The sequence below is a fragment of the Apus apus genome, chromosome 8 (genome assembly GCF_020740795.1).
Source record: "Apus apus isolate bApuApu2 chromosome 8, bApuApu2.pri.cur, whole genome shotgun sequence".
Classification (NCBI taxonomy): Eukaryota; Metazoa; Chordata; class Aves; order Apodiformes; family Apodidae; genus Apus; species Apus apus.
In genome coordinates this window covers 13237052-13250511 of record NC_067289.1, presented here as the reverse complement: position 1 = coordinate 13250511, position 13460 = coordinate 13237052, and positions in this window count along the sequence as shown.

The window sequence follows — 13460 nt, the reverse complement described above, 5'->3', positions numbered from 1 at the left end:
ACAAGGTATCAACAACTACCACGTTGTGTCCTGAAAACCATTCTTGGATAGTAGAAAGAGAACTGAGCACAAATGTAAGGAAAATAAGAATTACTTTTGTCTTCCATTTAGCATTGCCTAACAAGACAAACAATTACTGGCTTTTCTGCATTATGTACTTAACTCAGGTTCTGTTACTTTGGAAGAGTGCATTACATCTCTACTGTTAGAATAATGCTGGGTTTGAATTGATGGTTGATATGAGTGAGGCCTATGGGACTGGTCTGTGTGTAACCAAATACTGATTTTGCAGGCCATTCAGCATTTCTGCATGGCTAATAACAATCTTTTGGTAGTCTTGGCCCTTCAGAAACTTCCAGGTAGTTTATCTGAGATAAATGTGCATCAGTCTGGATTTATTTTTTGTTTCTTGTGCTCAGAACAGAAAGTAATACCTAGTGAGCTGACAGATACCCTTCCTTAAGCTACACAGTACAGCTAACCCAAGCAGTTATTATTGGTGCTTTCCTTCAAGTTATGTAGTATTTTCAATTAAAAAATGGGTAATGATACAGAGCTATAATCAACTGCTCTCTACTTGAGGGGTCATGTAGATCCCCACTGATTTTGTTAGGTGATATGAATCAGATGCACTTTAGTGACCCTTGCATCCTGCTTTCCATCTCTGGCACCTTCATCTCTCAAGTCAGACCAGATGAATAGTCCCTCATCACAAGACAAGGGACTCAGTGGTACCTGTGGTAAGGAGTCCTTGGAGAAGAGATGCTGCCCCTTCACTGAGCAGTCCCAGTGCTGCTGCACATTGACAAGGTCTGTTTGAAAGCTCACACCTGAGATAAGCACCACAACCCCTGTGGTGTAACAGGGTATGTCCTTGTGTGATGAACAGCTGTGTCTGTCTTGTTGCCTGAGAAGCTGGTTCCCAGAATAAAGGAGTGCATGGAAGGTCTGACTGAAGAAGAGCATGTTTCCTTCCAAGTGAGCTTGGTTACTGTTGTGGCTGAATAGGCCTTTATGCTATTTGTACATTTTTTGTGGCTTGGGTTGTTTTCATAAAGAGCTCACCAGAGAGAAGGGATAACAGAGACCATGAAAATTCTGTCTTGGTACTTTCTCCCTCTCTGTGTTCGAGGTGTGTTTTGGGCTTTCTGGCAGTATGTTTTAAATGGTTGTCTTGTTCCCATATTCCACTAGAAGCTGTCTGTGGTCTTGCTCTTCTCTGAGTCACCGTACCTTTGCTGCATTGCCCTATTCCCTTGTCAGCAGTCGTAGCAGCTTCTAGCTGATAAAAGAAAAAAAGGGGTTATTTTATTACTCACCAAAGTATAATTGAATATACAGCTGTCCTAAAGGAGGCCAGAGCAGGGCCTTAGACCTACACTGAATGCCTAACAGCAGCAAGGGATGGTATATTATTACATCAGCTCTAAATGTTAACCATGCCACTCTGGAAGTGATGCAACAAATCAACACTGCTTTCCCACATGGGCAGGGAAGTCGCTGTTGCTTGTAGGAATGCCTACTCCCTGTTTTCCTGCAACCCAAAGCGATGCATCTTGTGCACCAGGATGTCTGTCCTGGGGCTCCCTGGAACTATGACGCATCTTCTGTGCTTGTCTAGATGTGAGTCTCATTACCTCTGGAACAGTATGTCACGTACACTCATTGTGCTGCCAAACAGCTGTTAGGAACGCAAGATCTGTATTCTGCTACATTTATTTCACACTTCACACATTTGTTCTCATCTCCAAAGTACTGCTGTGTCTAATCATATTTTGATTTGCAGGCAAAGGAGATTTGCAAAGCAAGTCACAGAGTAACTTATTAACATTATGGTGTATTTGAGAAGGTGGATAAACTGGCTTTGTGCTATACTAACAGACTAAATCCTAAATTAATAGATTCATACCTCATGACAATCTGTGGAAAAAAAACTGTCATGTGAACAGTTAGGTGTTGTGTATATATATGTTTTTATATACTTATGAAAAGCTCACCATGTTATATGCATCTTCCACATGTATACCCACATTCAGTTCTAATACAACCTGACAGCTGCTACTTGTATAAAAAGGTACTATTTATATAAACAGAATTACAAATAAAAAGCTCCTAAATATAATTGAGAAGGGCATGTTTGCTTTCAATTGCAAAGCATCATAAATACCAGTGACTGGAGTCCATTCTTACTACATGCTGTGCTAGAATCAGATTTGTCTGATATATTTAATGAGTTGCTAAATAATTCAATTCTGAAATACAGGAGACACTGTACCAATAACATTTTGGAAAATGAAAGATTTAAATGTATCATAATACAAAAGTATTCAATATTCTGCAAAATAGATCCCAAACAGCAAAACCTAATGGTAATTGGACATTATTTAGGGATATAACTCTGGACGTTTTTATTGCGTAATCTGTCTTCATTTGTGTGAACAGCTCCATTGTTAAATAAGCACTTAACTTCATTTAACACCCATAAAATTGCTGATTGCTTTGAAGCTGAGCAGAATTAATTCATTTCCAGTATGGCAGAGGAGGAGATTGTGTTTTGGTACATTTTTTATTACAAATGACTCAACAGCTTCCTATGAATCAGAGTTGAATAGCAAAAGGAAAGTGCTGCAAAGGGATGATGAGATCTCCAAAATGAATCCAACGACCTTTCTTTTAAAATTATTTGAAAACTCTCGATATTGAGTGTCTTCTGTGGCTCTGCTCTGTGCTTCATCATGGTGGGTGCGAGAGAGCAGGATCATTTTCTTAAGAGAACAGCAGATACAAGGAATTGTCCCCTAGGGAATAAGAAGCCCTGCAGCCAGCAGCTCTGCTGACTCCTGTTGCTAGTGGAATGGCTCCACCTTTCCACCTGCAAGGTGCTGCAGATATGGAGCTGTAAAATGCTGTGAAATCTAATACATTATAAGTCATGTTTGTAGCGATTTATGTATTGCTTCTGGGGAGATCTATCATGGAACCTGTGTTCGACCCTGCTTGGTCTCAGTTGTGCTGCATATGAAATGCTGCTCAAGCTCACTTCAGTGGTGCAGCAGAAGTGTGGCCAAAGTCAGCACTTAGCAGTTAAGCTGCCTGGAGGTACTCACTGTGTAAGCAGCTGTGGAGCCTGTGCTAGCATTCTTTTTTCAACACAACTGCATGAAATTTGCATTTTTACCTTTCAGTTGCCAGACATTTCTTAATGTGTCTGCATCATGACAAGACTGCCTTGAGTTCATTGGCTCTTAAAGCACATGGAGAGAAACTATAAAACCATGTGAATGGACAAAAAGGTAGTAGATAAGCTTCAGTGCATGGGTAATGTGTTATGGAGGGAATGTCTTGCATGATCTCAAACTTGGAGCTGGCAGTTAAAATTCAAGAGAGGTCTTTGAGCCATCATTCACCGTTTCCTGAAATCATTGTATCGGTTTGCAGAGGTCAAAAAAGCCAACGAAACATTGGGTGTCCTCAGGAAGTTTATTGAGAGGGAGGCAGAGGCCATTGTCTGTAACTATTAGGATGCTTAAGGGAAAAGGCAGAGATGCATCCTCTGGTATTTCAAATGAAGGTAAACTGTAGATACTGGACAAGGCAGAGGGACTAGAGAGAACATGCTGATGTGCTCTTCACAATAGCTCTCTTGGTGCTGCCATGTGGAGTATGTTTGTCCAGTACAATGTATGTGCCTTATCCAGTCCCTCAAATAATCAGTTTAAATATTTTTTTTCTTGGGTGAACAAACTGGAACAGTCCCTCAACTCTCAGGTAGAATAATTTTGGAGCTGTTTTGTCCAGATGTGAAGATAAGAGTTCACACAAACAAACCAAGGTTAATATGTCACCTCTTGGTGTATTTCCCACAGTAATCAGGAAATGTATCCTTAACAGGACATGCCTTTTTTATTTATGAAAAACGGTCAACTGCTTTTCTGTAACATCATTAACATTCCTTTTGGATAAAATCCAGTGATGAACAACTTCCTGATGGAAGAGGCCATGGCTTTTCCCTCTCTCAGAAGTATTAAATTTCAGTAGAGATGTTTGAAAGTAGTGATGCAGATGAACGTTTAGAGCTATGGGGCCAGTGGCATTAAAAGAATAATGTAAGCTGTCTGCCGAGATGGCTTTTTAAAGAGGTACAAAGCATATTTATTCTTAGGAACAGAGCAAGAAATTAAAATTATTTTAATTTCTTGTTGTAGTTACAGTACCCTAGGCATGGTACAGCTTCTACCTGTGTATGGGAACTAGCTAGTGATGTTCTCAGTTTGAGCTGTGTAACCATGCAGACATGAGATGTTAAGGGTGAAAGAAAACCTTTAGGCACGCAATCTTGTTCTTTGAAAGGTGTGGTTTAGTCACTTTAAAGACCTTATGAATGCCCTGTACCAGTATGAATCCTTCAGTCCTTCCCAGATAACAGCAGGATGGAATCCATGCTGCAGCTGGCGATTCCCTGGAGCTGGGAATGAGTGTGTGCTTTGTGTGTGCATGAAGGACCGACCTCCTTATGCGTATGATGTGTTAATAGCATCACAGACTAGTTAATCTTCTCCAAATTGTACACTCTTGTTTACAGAAATGCTACTTAAATAAGCTGCAGTGTGGATGGACATTTTAATTTGGATAAGGAACTCATTTACTGTTGTGCTTGTAAAGCAAAATGCTTTCCCCTGCCCTCAAAGACTGTATTTTTTTAATCTTTCTTTTTTTTTTCTTGATTATTATCAGGGTCCTAAAAAAATACCTAATTTTGATGCATCAAAAGAAACATGTTAATTCATACACTGAGGATAGACTACTAGGAATCTTTTCCTGCATTATTAGTGGAAACACTCATTGTTTAATTAAAAATTTGAATTAAAGCATTATTTCTAATTCTAAATGAAACCTATGACCTTTATTAAAGCTTCTGAAGGAAAGACTTTGGTCTCAGAAAACACTGAAGTTAAAGCAATGTTTTTTCTTTGACAATATGTCAGACTTGTCATTTCCCCTTGGCGTCAGAGCTAAACTGTTAGGAGATTTAAGTTTAAAAGTGTGAAAAATGAGGAATTGAATGGATGACTCAAGACTCTTGTTATCTCTGTCTGGGGCAGAAGAAAAATAGCTTTCAAGAAGAGCATCTGTATTGATTACTAAATTCAGTAAGGTAGATGAGATTTTATTTCAGAAAGTGTCTAAATTCAATTCAGAAGCTAATATTTAAGGCTTTCTTCTCTACTCAACAACACAATAAAACTGGTGTTCCTAGGGAAAACCTTTTATCTCCTGAATGGATATATATGGGCTAAATTATTTTGGGTTGTTTTGGTGATTAATACTGTATGTTGTATTTAGAAAAAAAGAATTATGTCTTTATTGATTGATAACAATAGGTACACCTGAAACTTCCAAACCTTTTTAGAGAGAATATCCCAAGGCTAAACCAGGGCCAGAGAGCTGCATGAAGAGCACTGACCTTGTAGTTATGCCATTGACTTCAAAAACATTCCAGTGGGACCTTGACAGGCTTGAGAGGTGGGTCCATGCCAACCTCATGAAGTTCAACAGGCTGAGTGCAACGTCCTGCACCTGAATTGGGGCAATCCCAAGCACAAATACAGATTGTTTGGAGAATACATTGAGAACAGCCTTGAGAAGAAGGACTTGGGGGTGTTGATTAATGAAAAGCTCAACAAGAGCTGGCAATGTGCACTTGCAGCCCAGAAAGCTAACTGCATCCTAGGCTGCATCAAAAGATGTGTGGCAGCAGGTCCAGCAAGGTGATTCTGCCTCTCTGCTCCGCACTCGTGAGACCCCACCTGGAGTTCTATGTCCAGTTCTGGAAACCCCCACACAGGAGGGACATAGAACTCTTGGAGCAAGTCCAGAGAAGGGCCACAAAGATGATCAGAGGGCTGGAGCACCTTTCCTATAAAGACAGGCTTAGACAATTGGGGCTGTTCAGTCTGGAGAAGAGAAGGCTCTAGGGAGACCTTATAGTGGCCTTCTGGTACCTGAAGGGGGCCTACAGGAAAGCTGAGGAGGGGCTTTTTACCAGGGTGTGTAGTGATAAGATGAGGGGGAATGGTTTTATGCTGGAAGAGGCTAGGTTTAGGTTGAACATTAGGAAGAAATTCTTTAGTGTAAGGGTGGTGAGACTCTGGAACAGGTTGCCCAGGGAGGTTGTGGAAGCCCCGTCCCTGGAGGTGTTCAAGGCCAGGCTGGACAGGTCTTTGAGCAACCTGGTCTAGTGGGTGGCGTCCATGCCCATGCAGGTGGGTTGGAATTAAAGTCCCCTCAAATTCTAGCCATTCTGTGGTTCTATGATTCTCTGTTAGAGAATTTAGTCCCATTGATATTAAGTACAGAATTATTTTTATAATATGTGAAACTGTGGATTATTCTTGAGTGTTTTCCAGTACAGACCAAGAGCTGTATTGTTTGTTTCTTATTACTGTTTTCAGTGGTTGCAACATTGCTCTCTTCTGGTGTGCTCTGGTGTGCTCATATTTTCCATAATAGCTGGCTGTCTGAAATTGAAAAATCTTTCAAGGTTTTAGTCAGAACAGTATATTAAGTTTTGAGAGAATGTTTTTTCATAATATTCTTAGGAAAAAAGGAATATATATTTTAGTGAGCTTTTATATTGAAGGCTTTTTGCCTTAGAGCACAATCTGACCTTCATGCATGAAAAATGCCTTTAGACACGCTTTGCACATGCTGTTTTGTGGAAAAAAGGAAAAAAAACACATTGTCCTTTTGTAAGTCCTCATGTCAAACACCTTGTATTTGTGTCAGAACTGAAGACAGGGAGTGTATGATCTGGTGCTTCATGAGGAGAGCAGGGAGGCCGTGGTTATTACCAGTCAGCAGTGCAAGTGGTGAGGATTTCTGTACAGATCTGCAAATTCCAAGTCTTGTCTCTGAATTTTGTAATCTCTTTTTTTGTGATCTGTTGACTGGTGTTCTCCTAGTTATGCATACATCTGATTGTAGAAAGTTTTCTTAGTTGATGGATTGTCTGGAAAAAAATTGTGAAGCCGTGGTTGAAAGAATGGGTCCAACCACTTCTATCTGTTCTTTGGCCTGGTTTTCTAAGGACAGCATAATAAATGTCAGGAAGCAGAGAGGTAGTTAGGTGTTTTAGCTTTGGTTCTGCTCTAGCATGAGGCATGGTTTAAAATTTCCTTTCTTTCTGGAAATACACTCAGTAATAAAACTTTTCAAATCCTTGCTTCTGTAAACATTACATTGGCCAAAATCTGTGTTACCAAAGGAAAGCCATAGCTGTACTCTTACTTTGACTGTGGTTTACGTATATGAAAGTTATACACCAGCCTTGGAAAGATGACACTGATAGGCAGAGTGAAAAAATGTGCACTCAGTTCTGCAGTCTTACTGAATAAAGCCAACATAAATGATGGGCTAGGAGACCTTTTAGGGGGTGTTTGCACGTGCTAAAGTAGTTTCTATGAAAGCTTTAAACAGAGCTAAAGTGTGGAGAGGCCTTTGAATATACACATATTTTACTTTCTCAGTACTGAATAATGAGAGCTACTTGCCATGATACCTGTCTCTGCATCATGATCTGTCTTTTTTCCTAAACTCTTGTAAAGCAAAGACATTGCAGAAATGGTATCAAAGCACATATTCAGCCTCTTATGAAACCGTTGTCCTTCACTTATAGTTCTTGTTGCTGTGCAATAAAAGGAAGTAGTAATTTCTAAAATCCATAAAGTCAACTGAAGCGTTTTAAAGACAAAATTGCATCTGGTTCTCTTAGGCTTTGTGCTTTACTGTCTTGTTGTTACCAAATAAATCAGCTTGTGAAGGTTTTGCTTTTAGCAGCAGATCTATAAAATAACCTAAGTGGTATCTAATCTAACAGAAGTGTCATAGGAGTTAATCAGCTAATAGAAAAACAATTATTCAGCACATGGTAATTTTATGGGTCCCCTCCCACCTTCCTCTGCAAGACTTTTTCATTTAAGAGCAGCCTGATTTGCAAACTGATGGAGTAGTTCTCAGTAATGCTAAAAGGGACTTCAAGACAGTTCTTATGGAGTAGTACCACATGGTTGTAAGCCTGGAGTGTCCAGCCAGCACTGAAGTAGGAGGAGGTTTGGCACTGAGTTGCTTAGGCCTCTTCAAGTGCATCTTCCAGAATTTTTTAAAGTTATTTTGACTAGGACCCTTTGTCTGTGAAAAAACATCTAATTTTTATAAACACTTAAACACTATTCATGGAATGCTTAAAGGGACATAAACATTTAAAAAAATAAATTTGGAAAAGCAGAAAACAGAAATGGCTCTTATAAAACCTGACAAGTTTTTTTGAGTTACAAGTTTTGCTTAACATAGTTAAATATACTGAAATATGTAAAGGGAACAGAAAGATTTTGTTCTTCCTACACTGTTGACATCTTTCCAAACCCATGTTCCATTGACCTGGACAAGTTTGAAATAATGTGTTTTCCTTCTTGGCAAACAATATCTCTTACTCTCAGTTATTTAGAAAAGGCATTCCTGGTGAGCTATGTTCTCTGAATTAGTGTAGACAGTAATTCTTTTTTTATAAGAAGTTAATGGTGGTTTTGTGTGATCAGTGTTATTTTTTCAGATAAACTTTTTTTTTTTTTTGAGGGGGGAGGATTTGTGTGTAGGTTTTGGGTTTTTTTCCCCCTTCTCTCTCCAGGGAATTTCTACATATTTTATGTCATTTAGATGACATGTTTTCATCAAACAGGGAAGCACACGCAGGTATATCCTAGGGTGGTAACTAGAACAGTCTTGAGCTGTTGGATGAAAGACCTAACTTGAAGCTTGAGCTTAAAATGTAAGTGAGGTGCAAATCCTCTCTCAGCTCCACAGTAAAAGCTGATTTAGTACTTGCAAAGGCACTGTTACCTTCTAAGGCACCATGTCCGTAATAAAATCTATTTGTTAATGCAGTAAAATGTTGGACAATGAGGTAGTGAACTGTTTTGACATATGATGTTTTAAAAAATTGTTAGATGAAATTTACCCAACTAGAACCAAATTCATTGTTTAGTTTCAGTTCCTATGAAAATGTGTGGGTTTGTTTTTTGGGTTTGTCATTGTGTGTGTGTGTCCAACTTTATTTAATGTTATAATTTGCCATCACAAAGGCGTTTCTATGGAGTATATTTGCTATAAACACAAAGGTCTGTTCCCTTCACTGTGTGTTAGGGGATTTTAGTGCCAAGCTTCCACCTGAACTCTGTGAGAGTTAGATCTGACTTCCTTTGAAGTAAGCAAAAGGCTGTCTTAATTACTTCAAAACCTGGAGGAACCTCAAGAGTTAATCACTTAGTTCCTTACTTGAATTTAGTCAGAATGCTTACTCTTCTAGTGGTACTAATATTTTTATTGAAATATAACAAAACTTTAGCTCTTATGCTGAAAAACGTGACTATCCTTACGAGTAAGGACAAGTACATGCTGGTTCATTTGGAAGAAAAAAATATTATTTTTTTTTTTTAAACTAATCACTGGGAGTCATTTGGGCTTGTTTTATTTAGTGGTTTGTTTTTAGTTGGCCTTTTTTTTTTTTCTGAGGGAGTGTCCTGAGTTGTTTTTTTTCAGAGGCTATGCAGTATCCCATTCAGCTTCACAGAACTTTAAATATGCTTTGCCAGTCTATTCCAACTCTCGTATTGCTTTAGGTCAAGATGTATTTCATCACATGTAATGATGTGAGAGGACAGCTGGACTCTCGGGTGTGTCGCTCTAATATTAAACAGAATTAACTTGTAGTCTATGAAAGGCAAAAATTATGTTCCAATATATGTTTAGAATGATGGAAAACTTACTAGACTAGGTGCTGTGATGATAAGCACCAGTTCATGAGGGGGAAAAATGGGATATGGAAAAAGAATCAGCATTGCCAGCGGTTTTGCTGGTTCCTGGCAACGAGGAAATATGAAGGGTGACAGGTGGGTGTGGCTGTGTAGACATTGAGCTCTCTATACATCACAGGTCAATTTTCTGTTCTAGATTTCATGAAGTTATTCTTGGGACACTCTGTAATATAGTACCCATTTTCAAGGTTTTAAGAGGCTTGGATGAATTGAGTAAATAGTTTAAAGGAAAAGATTTTATATTTACCACCAGTCATCCTACCCCTTATCAATATGAACAACAAAAATTCTACAATGTCTGTTTTCCTCCTTCTGCACATAAGTAGCTTCTGAGTAATAAAACTAATGAAGCTTGACTTCCCTACATTATTGCATATGGTACCATGTTTCTCCTGCCTATGGACAGGAGGACACACCAGAGCTGTGCATATGAAGACTGAACTGCCAGTGCTCTCTCAAGCTTGTTTCTCCTCTTGACTGTTTGGAAAGTCTGTGGAAAGCCCTGATTCTTGGTTGCTGCACATGAAATAAATGGTTTTAGGGGTAGAATGGGCTGCACCATGCCTCTAGGCCTTTGGTGCAGAACCTTCTTGTAGGAGACCTACAATCCTCTGTCAAGTTTGGTTGAGCTCGGGGAGTGTGTTCTGACATTAGTATGAGTTGCTGACATTATCCTTCAAGAATAGCTTCCTTGGAAGACTGCTCAGAAGAGTGGTTTTTGTCCATCTTTGGCTGCCAAGCTCCTCTTCATTGCAGCCTTGACATACTTTCTGGTCTGCAATCCTGATCTACATCTCATACATGAGGCATACCTGACTGGCATATGTCTAGTTTGGAGATCTAGTATATCCCTTGACTGGAGCTGAGGACTTTGCCTTAATAATTTGGCTAGTGATGTTTTAAATGCCTTGTTCCTCTTTGTATATTTGGTTTTTATTGTGAAGGTTGAACATATAAAATGTAGGATGTTGTTCCTTGTGTAACGCAAATGAATTTTAGAGAAACTGAGATGGAGCAATAGACAGTTCCAGGAAAAAAAGTAGAACATGGATTTTCCAATTTTCAGTCCTCTACCTGCTAAGCCACTTGATAGTCATATCATGAGTTCAACTGGTAGAACTGAAATGAAAATCAGCCATAATATTGAATGGCATCTCATTCTTCAATGCAAGCTATAAAACCCAAGCAAAAAAGTTTCTCCCACTAGCCCAAATTGTATTAATTAAAAGAATAAAAATGCAGGGGAAAAAATGAGTGAAACCTCATGCTCAATTTGTAGGCAAAAATAGTAAGCTCTGAATCTGCTCTATTTTTACACTTTAAAATATTTTTCTACTGATGGAGCTTCTTTGTTTTGAAAGGGCCTTTTTTTTTCCTTCCCAGGAGATTCCCTTTAATATGGGAAAATTGAAAAAAATCCTTTAAATTAAATACATGATAATTTCAAAGGAGTCTTGTCAAGAGAGTAAAAATAAATGGGGATTTACAATTTAGATTTATTATACTGTTGTGGAGGGGGAAACCATCTGTGTTATCTGGTTTAAACATAAACACAGCAAGCACTTCTAAATACAAGATATATAAACAGTTGTCGGCATTCTAAATATTGTTGTGGTTTAGTGCATATACCCAGTGAAACAGGCAATCATAGAAAAGTGAAAATACATTGCAACAATGTTGTAATATTTAACATATTAATTATCTTTTTCTTCACTGTTGAATGTTTATGGATGATCCCAGGCTCAAGTTGGTTCTCTGTTCATGTGGCTAGTATTAGTATTTCCTCTGTGCATTCAGAATAAGAAAACAATATAAACAAAGCAAAGATGAGACTAACATATAATTAGCAATATAGTTCACAGTAAACTATAGAGCCCCAGTTGAACTTCAAAATGCCTTGGCTCTGGTCTTTAGTGTAAACCTTGAGGATCCAAATGAGTGACTCTTCTATAAAACATGTTTGCATATGAGAAAACCTTGACTAACAAAAAAGAAGAAGGTTGTGGACCAAGTAAAGCTATATGGAGGAGCTGCACTGTAGGTACTAAGCAACAAGGTTTTACAGGTGCAGTTTTTTGCTAGTTTATGTGGAAGCAACTTCAGTACCTGTTTTATTTCAAAGAGGACAAAATTTTTTTCTTTAGAAAATATTCATCTGGTAGCCATTTGTCAAAGACAAATATTATAGCAGAATTAAATTGAATTTAAAATAGGGATCAGAATAAGAGACTAATGAGATTGAAATTTAAAAATTAAAAAGACAAAAAATCCCAAATGTTGCTAGAGAAAACATCAGTATCATAATAACTAAGAATAACTGACACCAAAAATTGTACAGGTACGTTCACATCTGGATTAACAGATTAATTCTTTTTAAGGGAGAATAGCACGGTTATTCCTTTGTGGAGGCCATGTAATATCTGAAAACTTGGTTGTCATGCATTCAGTATGAAAAGTTTAAGTCCTTCTGAAGCTATAGTTTCTGCAAGGAAGGAAGTTCCTGTATAAGACAAAATTGTTCCAACACGCTCACTTTTAATGTTCACTCTCTTAAAGAGAAAGAAAATATAATATTTTGTCTCTCTTCCTCTGGACATTTTTATTTACATTTCATATTTCCAGTATTTTGTGCATGTAGGCAACTCAAGTTCCTGCACAGTGCTGGAGACTGACTTTAAGCATGTTTGCTTTTACAGCAGAAATTGATTTTTTTTTTTTATTTAATAAAGTCAGGTCCAGGAGTTGGAACTAGAAGAATAACATTGCCAATATTTCTAGGTTTTCATCTCAAAAACTTGGAAGCTGGGGAGATAATGTCTAGCTATGCTATTGATTTTATTAAAGTCATTATGTGATATATGCTTTTTATACAGTTGAGTAAATAGTTTTGAAACAGGGCTGGAATACTGCATTTTGTTCCTAGATCTGCTACTGACCTGCTCTGAAATGTGGGTAAAACTTTTAATTTCTTCTTGTCTTGGTTTCTCCACCTGGAGAAATAGTATTATAATAATTTTTGCACAAAAGAAACATTCTAGATCAGAAGTTAGAATTCTCATTACTGCTAGTGACAGGGTATCATCAGTTCATCTTGCATGACTTTTTCTATAAAGATAAAAATATTGGATGATGCTGGAGCAATGTAAACCACAATGTGCTACTTGTCTGCATGTTTGGGTACTAAAAGAGGAAGGATGTGAATAAGCGTTTGCAGACCACTAACTCCTGTTCTGGCTTACTAAGGTGAGGATGGAGACAAGATGGGTGTTTATTTGTTCTGCTCAGGATTGAATAAAATAACAAGCAGTTTACTTCAGAGTCAAAGGTTGACTGCAGCAATCCATGATGTCCTGCCAAAATCCACTCCAAACTGTTGTGAATGAAATCAGTTTTTCATTTCAGTTGTACTCTTGAAAAGAGCTGGGAACACTACAGTAGCCAAGTGGTAAACTCTGGATAAAGTAAGAAATCAGACATCTTTCAGTTGTTCCGATTTCTATTCCGTAAGTACTAATGATATAAGGCATCCCAGAGCCCAGCTCTTGAAATATCTCATGCAGCACATTTTTTTGATTCAGATGCAGTTAACAG